Source organism: Oncorhynchus mykiss, unplaced genomic scaffold (genome assembly GCF_013265735.2).
Source record: "Oncorhynchus mykiss isolate Arlee unplaced genomic scaffold, USDA_OmykA_1.1 un_scaffold_578, whole genome shotgun sequence".
NCBI lineage: Eukaryota > Metazoa > Chordata > Actinopteri > Salmoniformes > Salmonidae > Oncorhynchus > Oncorhynchus mykiss.
Genome location: NW_023494025.1, coordinates 40,858 through 53,774, shown reverse-complemented (window position 1 = coordinate 53,774; position 12,917 = coordinate 40,858). Strand labels below are relative to the sequence as shown.

General features: G+C 40.3%; 7 non-coding genes across 7 annotated transcripts; all 7 read left to right on the top strand.

The window, feature by feature from the left end:
- The first annotated feature begins 1,642 nt into the window (after positions 1 to 1,642).
- Positions 1,643 to 1,715, top strand: trnav-cac. Its single transcript has one exon. It is a non-coding gene; the product is annotated as a tRNA-Val (tRNA).
- A 129-nt stretch (positions 1,716 to 1,844) lies between these two features.
- Positions 1,845 to 1,917, top strand: trnav-cac. Its single transcript has one exon. It is a non-coding gene; the product is annotated as a tRNA-Val (tRNA).
- Positions 1,918 to 4,953: 3,036 nt separating this feature from the next.
- On the top strand, positions 4,954 to 5,026 carry trnav-cac. Its single transcript has one exon. It is a non-coding gene; the product is annotated as a tRNA-Val (tRNA).
- Positions 5,027 to 5,155: 129 nt separating this feature from the next.
- Positions 5,156 to 5,228, top strand: trnav-cac. Its single transcript has one exon. It is a non-coding gene; the product is annotated as a tRNA-Val (tRNA).
- Positions 5,229 to 6,663: 1,435 nt separating this feature from the next.
- On the top strand, positions 6,664 to 6,736 carry trnav-cac. The gene has a single exon. It is a non-coding gene; the product is annotated as a tRNA-Val (tRNA).
- A 5,811-nt stretch (positions 6,737 to 12,547) lies between these two features.
- trnav-cac lies at positions 12,548 to 12,620 on the top strand. The gene has a single exon. It is a non-coding gene; the product is annotated as a tRNA-Val (tRNA).
- Positions 12,621 to 12,749: 129 nt separating this feature from the next.
- trnav-cac lies at positions 12,750 to 12,822 on the top strand. The gene has a single exon. It is a non-coding gene; the product is annotated as a tRNA-Val (tRNA).
- The last annotated feature ends 95 nt before the right edge of the window (positions 12,823 to 12,917 follow it).

Below are 12,917 nucleotides of genomic sequence, written 5' to 3'. Positions count from 1 at the left end.
TGGTTTCCGTAGTGTAGTGGTAATCACGTTTGCCTCACACGTGAAAGGTCCCCGGTTTGAAACCTGGCCGAAACATTTTGTAATATTCAATATTTCCCAATGCCCAGAGGCTAGCATTTGGTTTGAAACAGTTGAGCTTTGTCTAAACCTTGCTGTCTACCTCTCCGACCTGTGGATCAATGTTGCCGTTTTTTTGGGGACCTCCACCATGCGATCTGTATGAATGTGACCAGACTGACAGCTTCTCTGAGCCAGGCAAATTCATTTATCAGGGTCATTGTAATGGATATATCCAAAGAAATGGCAATATAATCCAAGGTAAAACAAACAAAAATGTAGATCGTTTTCTGTCATTTCAGCTGCTTGATGTGATTGTGTGATAGATTTAGTTGGCTGGCTAGCAAAGGAAAAGAAGCTAGCCTGCATAGGTACAGTGCATTGGGAAAGTTTTCAGACCCCTTACTTTTTTCCACATTTTGTTTCGTTACAGCCTTATACTAAAATGGATGAAATAAAATAAAATCTATCTACACACAATACCACATAATGACAAAGCGATAACATATAGTTTTTATTAATGAAAAAATATTTTAAAAATACCTTATTTACATACATTTTCAGACCCTTTGCTATGAGGCTGGAAATTGAGCTCAGGTCCATCCTGTTTCCATTGATCATCCTTGAGATGTTTCTTCAACTTGATTGGAGTCCACCTGTGGTAAATTCAAATGATTGGTCATTTCTGCAGCATTGAAGGTACCCAAGAACACAGTGGCTTCCATCACTCTTAAATAGAAGAAGTTTGGAACCACCAAGCCTCTTCCATGTTCCGGCTGCACACAATAATTACCGGCTTCTCATGTCTACCTCACATAATATCCCAAATTGAGTACCACAGAAAGAGCCATAATACCCATTAAATATTTTAAAAATACCTTATTTACGTACGTTTTCAGACCCTTTCCTATGAGGCTGGAAATTGAGCTCAGGTCCATCCTGTTTCCATTGATCATCCTTGAGATGTTTCTTCAACTTGATTGGAGTCCACCTGTGGTAAATTCAAATGATTAGTCATTTCTGCAGCATTGAAGGCACCCAAGAACACAGTGGCTTCCATCACTCTTAAATGGAAGAAGTTTGGAACCACCAAGCCTCTTCCAAGTTCCGGCTGCACACGATAATTCCCGGCTTTTCATGTCTACCTCACATAATATCCCAAATTGAGTTCCACAGAAAGAGCCATAATACACATTAAATATTTTAAAAATACCTTATTTACGTAAGTTTTCAGACCCTTTGCTATGAGGCTGGAAATTGAGCTCAGGTCCATCCTGTTTCCATTGATCATCCTTGAGATGTTTCTTCAACTTGATTGGAGTCCACCTGTGGTAAATTCAAATGATTGGTCATTTCTGCAGCATTGAAGGTACCCAAGAACACAGTGGCTTCCATCACTCTTAAATGGAAGAAGTTTTGAACCACCAAGCCTCTTCCAAGAGCCGCTGCACACAATAATTCCCGGCTTCTCAAGCCTTATTGTTTAATTAATTGACTAAGTAATTTCTGATTTCATTAGGTTCTGAGAGCGACAAATGTCCCACCCAGCCAAAGTCAGTCACACCCTTAGTTTTCCAATCATTCGGTTTCCGTAGTGTAGTGGTTATCACGTTCGCCTCACACGCGAAAGGTCCCCGGTTCGAGACCGGGTGGAAACACATTTTAACAGATTGGTCCTTCGCACTTCTCAGTATTTGCTATTCAGACTTTAGTTTCAGTAGTTTATTGGTTATCACGTTCGCCTCACACGCGAAAGTCAGTCACACCCTTAGTTTTCCAATCATTCGGTTTCCGTAGTGTAGTGGTTATCACGTTCGCCTCACACGCGAAAGGTCCCCGGTTCGAAACCGGGTGGAAACATTTTGTAATATTCAATATTTCCCAATGCCCAGAGGCTAGCATTTGGTTTGAAACAGTTGACGTTTGTCTAAACCTTGCTGTCTACCTCTCCGACCAGTGGATCAATGTTGCCGTTTTTTTGGGGACCTCCACCATGCGATCTGTATGAATGTGACCAGACTGACAGCTTCTCTGAGCCAGGCAAATTCATTTATCAGGGTCATTGTAATGGATATATCCAAAGAAATGGCAATATAATCCAAGGTAAAACAAACAAAAATGTAGATCGTTTTCTGTCATTTCAGCTGCTTGATGTGATTGTGTGATAGATTTAGTTGGCTGGCTAGCAAAGGAAAAGAAGCTAGCCTGCATAGGTACAGTGCATTCGGAAAGTTTTCAGACCCCTTACTTTTTTCCACATTTTGTTTCGTTACAGCCTTATACTAAAATGGATGAAATAAAATAAAATCTATCTACACACAATACCACATAATGACAAAGCGATAACATATAGTTTTTATTAATGAAAAAATATTTTAAAAATACCTTATTTACATACATTTTCAGACCCTTTGCTATGAGGCTGGAAATTGAGCTCAGGTCCATCCTGTTTCCATTGATCATCCTTGAGATGTTTCTTCAACTTGATTGGAGTCCACCTGTGGTAAATTCAAATTATTGGTCATTTCTGCAGCATTGAAGGTACCCAAGAACACAGTGGCTTCCATCACTCTTAAATAGAAGAAGTTTGGAACCACCAAGCCTCTTCCATGTTCCGGCTGCACACAATAATTACCGGCTTCTCATGTCTACCTCACATAATATCCCAAATTGAGTACCACAGAAAGAGCCATAATACCCATTAAATATTTTAAAAATACCTTATTTACGTACGTTTTCAGACCCTTTGCTATGAGGCTGGAAATTGAGCTCAGGTCCATCCTGTTTCCATTGATCATCCTTGAGATGTTTCTTCAACTTGATTGGAGTCCACCTGTGGTAAATTCAAATGATTAGTCATTTCTGCAGCATTGAAGGCACCCAAGAACACAGTGGCTTCCATCACTCTTAAATGGAAGAAGTTTGGAACCACCAAGCCTCTTCCAAGTTCCGGCTGCACACGATAATTCCCGGCTTTTCATGTCTACCTCACATAATATCCCAAATTGAGTTCCACAGAAAGAGCCATAATACACATTAAATATTTTAAAAATACCTTATTTACGTAAGTTTTCAGACCCTTTGCTATGAGGCTGGAAATTGAGCTCAGGTCCATCCTGTTTCCATTGATCATCCTTGAGATGTTTCTTCAACTTGATTGGAGTCCACCTGTGGTAAATTCAAATGATTGGTCATTTCTGCAGCATTGAAGGTACCCAAGAACACAGTGGCTTCCATCACTCTTAAATGGAAGAAGTTTTGAACCAGTGTAGTGGTTATCACGTTTGCCTCACACGCGAAAGGTCCCCGGTTCGAAACCGGGCGGAAACATCTTGTAATATTCAATATTTCCCAATGCCCAGAGGCTAGCATTTGGTTTGAAACAGTTGAGGTTTGTCTAAACCTTGCTGTCTACCTCTCCGACCTGTGGATCAATGTTGCCGTTTTTTGGGGACCTCCACCATGCGATCTGTATGAATGTGACCAGACTGACAGCTTCTCTGAGCCAGGCAAATTCATTTATCAGGGTCATTGTAATGGATATATCCAAAGAAATGGCAATATAATCCAAGGTAAAACAAACAAAAATGTAGATCGTTTTCTGTCATTTCAGCTGCTTGATGTGATTGTGTGATAGATTTAGTTGGCTGGCTAGCAAAGGAAAAGAAGCTAGCCTGCATAGGTACAGTGCATTGGGAAAGTTTTCAGACCCCTTACTTTTTTCCACATTTTGTTTCGTTACAGCCTTATACTAAAATGGATGAAATAAAATAAAATCTATCTACACACAATACCACATAATGACAAAGCGATAACATATAGTTTTTATTAATGAAAAAATATTTTAAAAATACCTTATTTACATACATTTTCAGACCCTTTGCTATGAGGCTGGAAATTGAGCTCAGGTCCATCCTGTTTCCATTGATCATCCTTGAGATGTTTCTTCAACTTGATTGGAGTCCACCTGTGGTAAATTCAAATGATTGGTCATTTCTGCAGCATTGAAGGTACCCAAGAACACAGTGGCTTCCATCACTCTTAAATAGAAGAAGTTTGGAACCACCAAGCCTCTTCCATGTTCCGGCTGCACACAATAATTACCGGCTTCTCATGTCTACCTCACATAATATCCCAAATTGAGTACCACAGAAAGAGCCATAATACCCATTAAATATTTTAAAAATACCTTATTTACGTACGTTTTCAGACCCTTTGCTATGAGGCTGGAAATTGAGCTCAGGTCCATCCTGTTTCCATTGATCATCCTTGAGATGTTTCTTCAACTTGATTGGAGTCCACCTGTGGTAAATTCAAATGATTAGTCATTTCTGCAGCATTGAAGGCACCCAAGAACACAGTGGCTTCCATCACTCTTAAATGGAAGAAGTTTGGAACCACCAAGCCTCTTCCAAGTTCCGGCTGCACACGATAATTCCCGGCTTTTCATGTCTACCTCACATAATATCCCAAATTGAGTTCCACAGAAAGAGCCATAATACACATTAAATATTTTAAAAATACCTTATTTACGTAAGTTTTCAGACCCTTTGCTATGAGGCTGGAAATTGAGCTCAGGTCCATCCTGTTTCCATTGATCATCCTTGAGATGTTTCTTCAACTTGATTGGAGTCCACCTGTGGTAAATTCAAATGATTGGTCATTTCTGCAGCATTGAAGGTACCCAAGAACACAGTGGCTTCCATCACTCTTAAATGGAAGAAGTTTTGAACCACCAAGCCTCTTCCAAGAGCCGCTGCACACAATAATTCCCGGCTTCTCAAGCCTTATTGTTTAATTAATTGACTAAGTAATTTCTGATTTCATTAGGTTCTGAGAGCGACAAATGTCCCACCCAGCCAAAGTCAGTCACACCCTTAGTTTTCCAATCATTCGGTTTCCGTAGTGTAGTGGTTATCACGTTCGCCTCACACGCGAAAGGTCCCCGGTTCGAGACCGGGTGGAAACACATTTTAACAGATTGGTCCTTCGCACTTCTCAGTATTTGCTATTCAGACTTTAGTTTCAGTAGTTTATTGGTTATCACGTTCGCCTCACACGCGAAAGTCAGTCACACCCTTAGTTTTCCAATCATTCGGTTTCCGTAGTGTAGTGGTTATCACGTTCGCCTCACACGCGAAAGGTCCCTGGTTCGAAACCGGGTGGAAACATTTTGTAATATTCAATATTTCCCAATGCCCAGAGGCTAGCATTTGGTTTGAAACAGTTGACGTTTGTCTAAACCTTGCTGTCTACCTCTCCGACCAGTGGATCAATGTTGCCGTTTTTTTGGGGACCTCCACCATGCGATCTGTATGAATGTGACCAGACTGACAGCTTCTCTGAGCCAGGCAAATTCATTTATCAGGGTCATTGTAATGGATATATCCAAAGAAATGGCAATATAATCCAAGGTAAAACAAACAAAAATGTAGATCGTTTTCTGTCATTTCAGCTGCTTGATGTGATTGTGTGATAGATTTAGTTGGCTGGCTAGCAAAGGAAAAGAAGCTAGCCTGCATAGGTACAGTGCATTCGGAAAGTTTTCAGACCCCTTACTTTTTTCCACATTTTGTTACGTTACAGCCTTATACTAAAATGGATGAAATAAAATAAAATCTATCTACACACAATACCACATAATGACAAAGCGATAACATATAGTTTTTATTAATGAAAAAAATATTTTAAAAATACCTTATTTACATACATTTTCAGACCCTTTGCTATGAGGCTGGAAATTGAGCTCAGTTCCATCCTGTTTCCATTGATCATCCTTGAGATGTTTCTTCAACTTGATTGGAATCCACCTGTGGTAAATTCAAATGATTGGTCATTTCTGCAGCATTGAAGGTACCCAAGAACACAGTGGCTTCCATCACTCTTAAATAGAAGAAGTTTGGAACCACCAAGCCTCTTCCAAGTTCCGGCTGCACACGATAATTCCCGGCTTCTCATGTCTACCTCACATAATATCCCAAATTGAGTACCACAGAAAGAGCCATTATACCCATTAAATATTTTAAAAATACCTTATTTACGTACGTTTTCAGACCCTTTGCTATGAGGCTGGAAATTGAGCTCAGGTCCATCCTGTTTCCATTGATCATCCTTGAGATGTTTCTTCAACTTGATTGGAGTCCACCTGTGGTAAATTCAAATGATTGGTCATTTCTGCAGCATTGAAGGTACCCAAGAACACAGTGGCTTCCATCACTCTTAAATGGAAGAAGTTTTGAACCACCAAGCCTCTTCCAAGAGCCGCTGCACACAATAATTCCCGGCTTCTCAAGCCTTATTGTTTAATTAATTGACTAAGTAATTTCTGATTTCATTAGGTTCTGAGAGCGATAAATGTCCCACCCAGCCAAAGTCAGCCACACCCTTAGTACTCCACTCATTGGGTTTCCGTAGTGTACTGGTTATCACGTTCGGCTAACACGCGAAAGGTCCCCGTTTCGAGACCGGGCGGAAACACATTTTAACAGATTGGTCCTTCGCACTTCTCAGTATTTGCTATTCAGACTTTAGTTTCAGTAGTGTATTGGTTATCACGTTCGCCTCACACGCGAAAGTCAGTCACACCCTTAGTTTACCAATCATTCAGTTTCTGTAGTGTAGTGGTTATCACGTTCGCCTCACACGCGAAAGGTCCCCGGTTCAAAACCGGGTGGAAACATTTTGTAATATTCAATATTTCCCAATGCCCAGAGGCTAGCATTTGGTTTGAAACAGTTGAGGTTTGTCTAAACCTTGCTGTCTACCTCTCCGACCAGTGGATCAATGTTGCCGTTTTTTTGGGGACCTCCACCATGCGATCTGTATGAATGTGACCAGACTGACAGCTTCTCTGAGCCAGGCAAATTAATTTATCAGGGTCATTGTAATGGATATATCCAAAGAAATGGCAATATAATCCAAGGTAAAACAAACAAAAATGTAGATCGTTTTCTGTCATTTCAGCTGCTTGATGTGATTGTGTGATAGATTTAGTTGGCTGGCTAGCAAAGGAAAAGAAGCTAGCCTGCATAGGTACAGTGCATTCGGAAAGTTTTCAGACCCCTTACTTTTTTCCACATTTTGTTACGTTACAGCCTTATACTAAAATGGATGAAATAAAATAAAATCTATCTACACACAATACCACATAATGACAAAGCGATAGCATATAGTTTTTATTAATGAAAAAAATATTTTAAAAATACCTTATTTACATACATTTTCAGACCCTTTGCTATGAGACTGGAAATTGAGCTCAGGTCCATCCTGTTTCCATTGATCATCCTTGAGATGTTTCTTCAACTTGATTGGAGTCCACCTGTGGTAAATTCAAATGATTGGTCATTTCTGCAGCATTGAAGGTACCCAAGAACACAGTGGCTTCCATCACTCTTAAATAGAAGAAGTTTGGAACCACCAAGCCTCTTCCAAGTTCCGGCTGCACACGATAATTCCCGGCTTCTCATGTCTACCTCACATAATATCCCAAATTGAGTTCCACAGAAAGAGCCATAATACCCACCCTTCTCAAGCCGTATTGTTTAATTAATTGACTAAGTAATTTCTGATTTCATTAGGTTCTGAGAGCGATAAATGTCCCACCCAGCCAAAGTCAGTCACACCCTTAGTTTTCCAATCATTCGGTTTCCGTAGTGTAGTGGTTATCACGTTCGCATCACACGCGAAAGGTCCCCGGTTCGAGACCGGGCGGAAACACATTTTAACAGATTGGTCCTTCGCACTTCTCAGTATTTGCTATTCAGACTTTAGTTTCAGTAGTGTATTAGTTATCACGTTCGCCTCACATGCGAAAGTCAGTCACACCCTTAGTTTTCCAATAATTCGGTTTCCGTAGTGTAGTGGTTATCACGTTCACCTCACACGCGAAAGGTCCCCGGTTCGAAACCGGGTGGAAACATTTTGTAATATTCAATATTTCCCAATGCCCAGAGGCTAGCATTTGGTTTGAAACAGTTGAGGTTTGTCTAAACCTTGCTGTCTACCTCTCCGACCAGTGGATCAATGTTGCCGTTTTTTGGGGGACCTCCACCATGCGATCTGTATGAATGTGACCAGACTGACAGCTTCTCTGAGCCAGGCAAATTCATTTATCAGGGTCATTGTAATGGATATATCCAAAGAAATGGCAATATAATCCAAGGTAAAACAAACAAAAATGTAGATCGTTTTCTGTCATTTCAGCTGCTTGATGTGATTGTGTGATAGATTTAGTTGGCTGGCTAGCAAAGGAAAAGAAGCTAGCCTGCATAGGTACAGTGCATTCGGAAAGTTTTCAGACCCCTTACTTTTTTCCACATTTTGTTACGTTACAGCCTTATACTAAAATGGATGAAATAAAATAAAATCTATCTACACACAATACCACATAATGACAAAGCGATAACACATAGTTTTTATTAATGAAAAAAATATTTTAAAAATACCTTATTTACATACATTTTCAGACCCTTTGCTATGAGGCTGGAAATTGAGCTCAGGTCCATCCTGTTTCCATTGATCATCCTTGAGACGTTTCTTCAACTTGATTGGAGTCCACCTGTGGTAAATTCAAATGATTGGTCATTTCTGCAGCATTGAAGGTACCCAAGAACACAGTGGCTTCCATCACTCTTAAATAGAAGAAGTTTGGAACCACCAAGCCTCTTCCAAGTTCCAGCTGCACACGATAATTCCCGGCTTCTCATGTCTACCTCACATAATATCCCAAATTGAGTACCACAGAAAGAGCCATAATACCCATTAAATATTTTAAAAATACCTTATTTACGTACGTTTTCAGACCCTTTGCTATGAGGCTGGAAATTGAGCTCAGGTCCATCCTGTTTCCATTGATCATCCTTGAGATGTTTCTTCAACTTGATTGGAGTCCACCTGTGGTAAATTCAAATGATTGGTCATTTCTGCAGCATTGAAGGTACCCAAGAACACAGTGGCTTCCATCACTCTTAAATGGAAGAAGTTTTGAACCAGTGTAGTGGTTATCACGTTCGCATCACACGCGAAAGGTCCCCGGTTCGAGACCGGGCGGAAACACATTTTAACAGATTGGTCCTTCGCACTTCTCAGTATTTGCTATTCAGACTTTAGTTTCAGTAGTGTATTAGTTATCACGTTCGCCTCACATGCGAAAGTCAGTCACACCCTTAGTTTTCCAATAATTCGGTTTCCGTAGTGTAGTGGTTATCACGTTCACCTCACACGCGAAAGGTCCCCGGTTCGAAACCGGGTGGAAACATTTTGTAATATTCAATATTTCCCAATGCCCAGAGGCTAGCATTTGGTTTGAAACAGTTGAGGTTTGTCTAAACCTTGCTGTCTACCTCTCCGACCAGTGGATCAATGTTGCCGTTTTTTGGGGGACCTCCACCATGCGATCTGTATGAATGTGACCAGACTGACAGCTTCTCTGAGCCAGGCAAATTCATTTATCAGGGTCATTGTAATGGATATATCCAAAGAAATGGCAATATAATCCAAGGTAAAACAAACAAAAATGTAGATCGTTTTCTGTCATTTCAGCTGCTTGATGTGATTGTGTGATAGATTTAGTTGGCTGGCTAGCAAAGGAAAAGAAGCTAGCCTGCATAGGTACAGTGCATTCGGAAAGTTTTCAGACCCCTTACTTTTTTCCACATTTTGTTACGTTACAGCCTTATACTAAAATGGATGAAATAAAATAAAATCTATCTACACACAATACCACATAATGACAAAGCGATAACACATAGTTTTTATTAATGAAAAAAATATTTTAAAAATACCTTATTTACATACATTTTCAGACCCTTTGCTATGAGGCTGGAAATTGAGCTCAGGTCCATCCTGTTTCCATTGATCATCCTTGAGACGTTTCTTCAACTTGATTGGAGTCCACCTGTGGTAAATTCAAATGATTGGTCATTTCTGCAGCATTGAAGGTACCCAAGAACACAGTGGCTTCCATCACTCTTAAATAGAAGAAGTTTGGAACCACCAAGCCTCTTCCAAGTTCCAGCTGCACACGATAATTCCCGGCTTCTCATGTCTACCTCACATAATATCCCAAATTGAGTACCACAGAAAGAGCCATAATACCCATTAAATATTTTAAAAATACCTTATTTACGTACGTTTTCAGACCCTTTGCTATGAGGCTGGAAATTGAGCTCAGGTCCATCCTGTTTCCATTGATCATCCTTGAGATGTTTCTTCAACTTGATTGGAGTCCACCTGTGGTAAATTCAAATGATTGGTCATTTCTGCAGCATTGAAGGTACCCAAGAACACAGTGGCTTCCATCACTCTTAAATGGAAGAAGTTTTGAACCAGTGTAGTGGTTATCACGTTTGCCTCACACGCGAAAGGTCCCCGGTTCGAAACCGGGCGGAAACATCTTGTAATATTCAATATTTCCCAATGCCCAGAGGCTAGCATTTGGTTTGAAACAGTTGAGGTTTGTCTAAACCTTGCTGTCTACCTCTCCGACCTGTGGATCAATGTTGCTGTTTTTTGGGGACCTCCACCATGCGATCTGTATGAATGTGACCAGACTGACAGCTTCTCTGAGCCAGGCAAATTCATTTATCAGGGTCATTGTAATGGATATATCCAAAGAAATGGCAATATAATCCAAGGTAAAACAAACAAAAATGTAGATCGTTTTCTGTCATTTCAGCTGCTTGATGTGATTGTGTGATAGATTTAGTTGGCTGGCTAGCAAAGGAAAAGAAGCTAGCCTGCATAGGTACAGTGCATTCGGAAAGTTTTCAGACCCCTTACTTTTTTCCACATTTTGTTACGTTACAGCCTTATACTAAAATGGATGAAATAAAATAAAATCTATCTACACACAATACCACATAATGACAAAGCGATAACACATAGTTTTTATTAATGAAAAAAATATTTTAAAAATACCTTATTTACATACATTTTCAGACCCTTTGCTATGAGGCTGGAAATTGAGCTCAGGTCCATCCTGTTTCCATTGATCATCCTTGAGACGTTTCTTCAACTTGATTGGAGTCCACCTGTGGTAAATTCAAATGATTGGTCATTTCTGCAGCATTGAAGGTACCCAAGAACACAGTGGCTTCCATCACTCTTAAATAGAAGAAGTTTGGAACCACCAAGCCTCTTCCAAGTTCCAGCTGCACACGATAATTCCCGGCTTCTCATGTCTACCTCACATAATATCCCAAATTGAGTACCACAGAAAGAGCCATAATACCCATTAAATATTTTAAAAATACCTTATTTACGTACGTTTTCAGACCCTTTGCTATGAGGCTGGAAATTGAGCTCAGGTCCATCCTGTTTCCATTGATCATCCTTGAGATGTTTCTTCAACTTGATTGGAGTCCACCTGTGGTAAATTCAAATGATTGGTCATTTCTGCAGCATTGAAGGTACCCAAGAACACAGTGGCTTCCATCACTCTTAAATGGAAGAAGTTTTGAACCAGTGTAGTGGTTATCACGTTTGCCTCACACGCGAAAGGTCCCCGGTTCGAAACCGGGCGGAAACATCTTGTAATATTCAATATTTCCCAATGCCCAGAGGCTAGCATTTGGTTTGAAACAGTTGAGGTTTGTCTAAACCTTGCTGTCTACCTCTCCGACCTGTGGATCAATGTTGCTGTTTTTTGGGGACCTCCACCATGCGATCTGTATGAATGTGACCAGACTGACAGCTTCTCTGAGCCAGGCAAATTCATTTATCAGGGTCATTGTAATGGATATATCCAAAGAAATGGCAATATAATCCAAGGTAAAACAAACAAAAATGTAGATCGTTTTCTGTCATTTCAGCTGCTTGATGTGATTGTGTGATAGATTTAGTTGGCTGGCTAGCAAAGGAAAAGAAGCTAGCCTGCATAGGTACAGTGCATTCGGAAAGTTTTCAGACCCCTTACTTTTTTCCACATTTTGTTACGTTACAGCCTTATACTAAAATGGATGAAATAAAATAAAATCTATCTACACACAATACCACATAATGACAAAGCGATAGCATATAGTTTTTATTAATGAAAAAAATATTTTAAAAATACCTTATTTACATACATTTTCAGACCCTTTGCTATGAGACTGGAAATTGAGCTCAGGTCCATCCTGTTTCCATTGATCATCCTTGAGATGTTTCTTCAACTTGATTGGAGTCCACCTGTGGTAAATTCAAATGATTGGTCATTTCTGCAGCATTGAAGGTACCCAAGAACACAGTGGCTTCCATCACTCTTAAATAGAAGAAGTTTGGAACCACCAAGCCTCTTCCAAGTTCCGGCTGCACACGATAATTCCCGGCTTCTCATGTCTACCTCACATAATATCCCAAATTGAGTTCCACAGAAAGAGCCATAATACCCACCCTTCTCAAGCCGTATTGTTTAATTAATTGACTAAGTCATTTCTGATTTCATTAGGTTCTGAGAGCGATAAATGTCCCACCCAGCCAAAGTCAGTCACACCCTTAGTTTTCCAATCATTCGGTTTCCGTAGTGTAGTGGTTATCACGTTCGCCTCACACGCGAAAGGTCCCCGGTTCGAGACCGGGCGGAAACACATTTTAACAGATTGGTCCATCGCACTTCTCAGTATTTGCTATTCAGACTTTAGTTTCAGTAGTGTATTGGTTATCACGTTCGCCTCACACGCGAAAGTCAGTCACACCCTTAGTTTTCCAATCATTCGGTTTCCGTAGTGTAGTGGTTATCACGTTTGCCTCACACGCGAAAGGTCCCCGGTTCGAAACCGGGTGGAAACATTTTGTAATATTCAATATTTCCCAATGCCCAGAGGCTAGCATTTGGTTTGAAACAGTTGAGGTTTGTCTAAACCTTGCCGTCTACCTCTCCGACC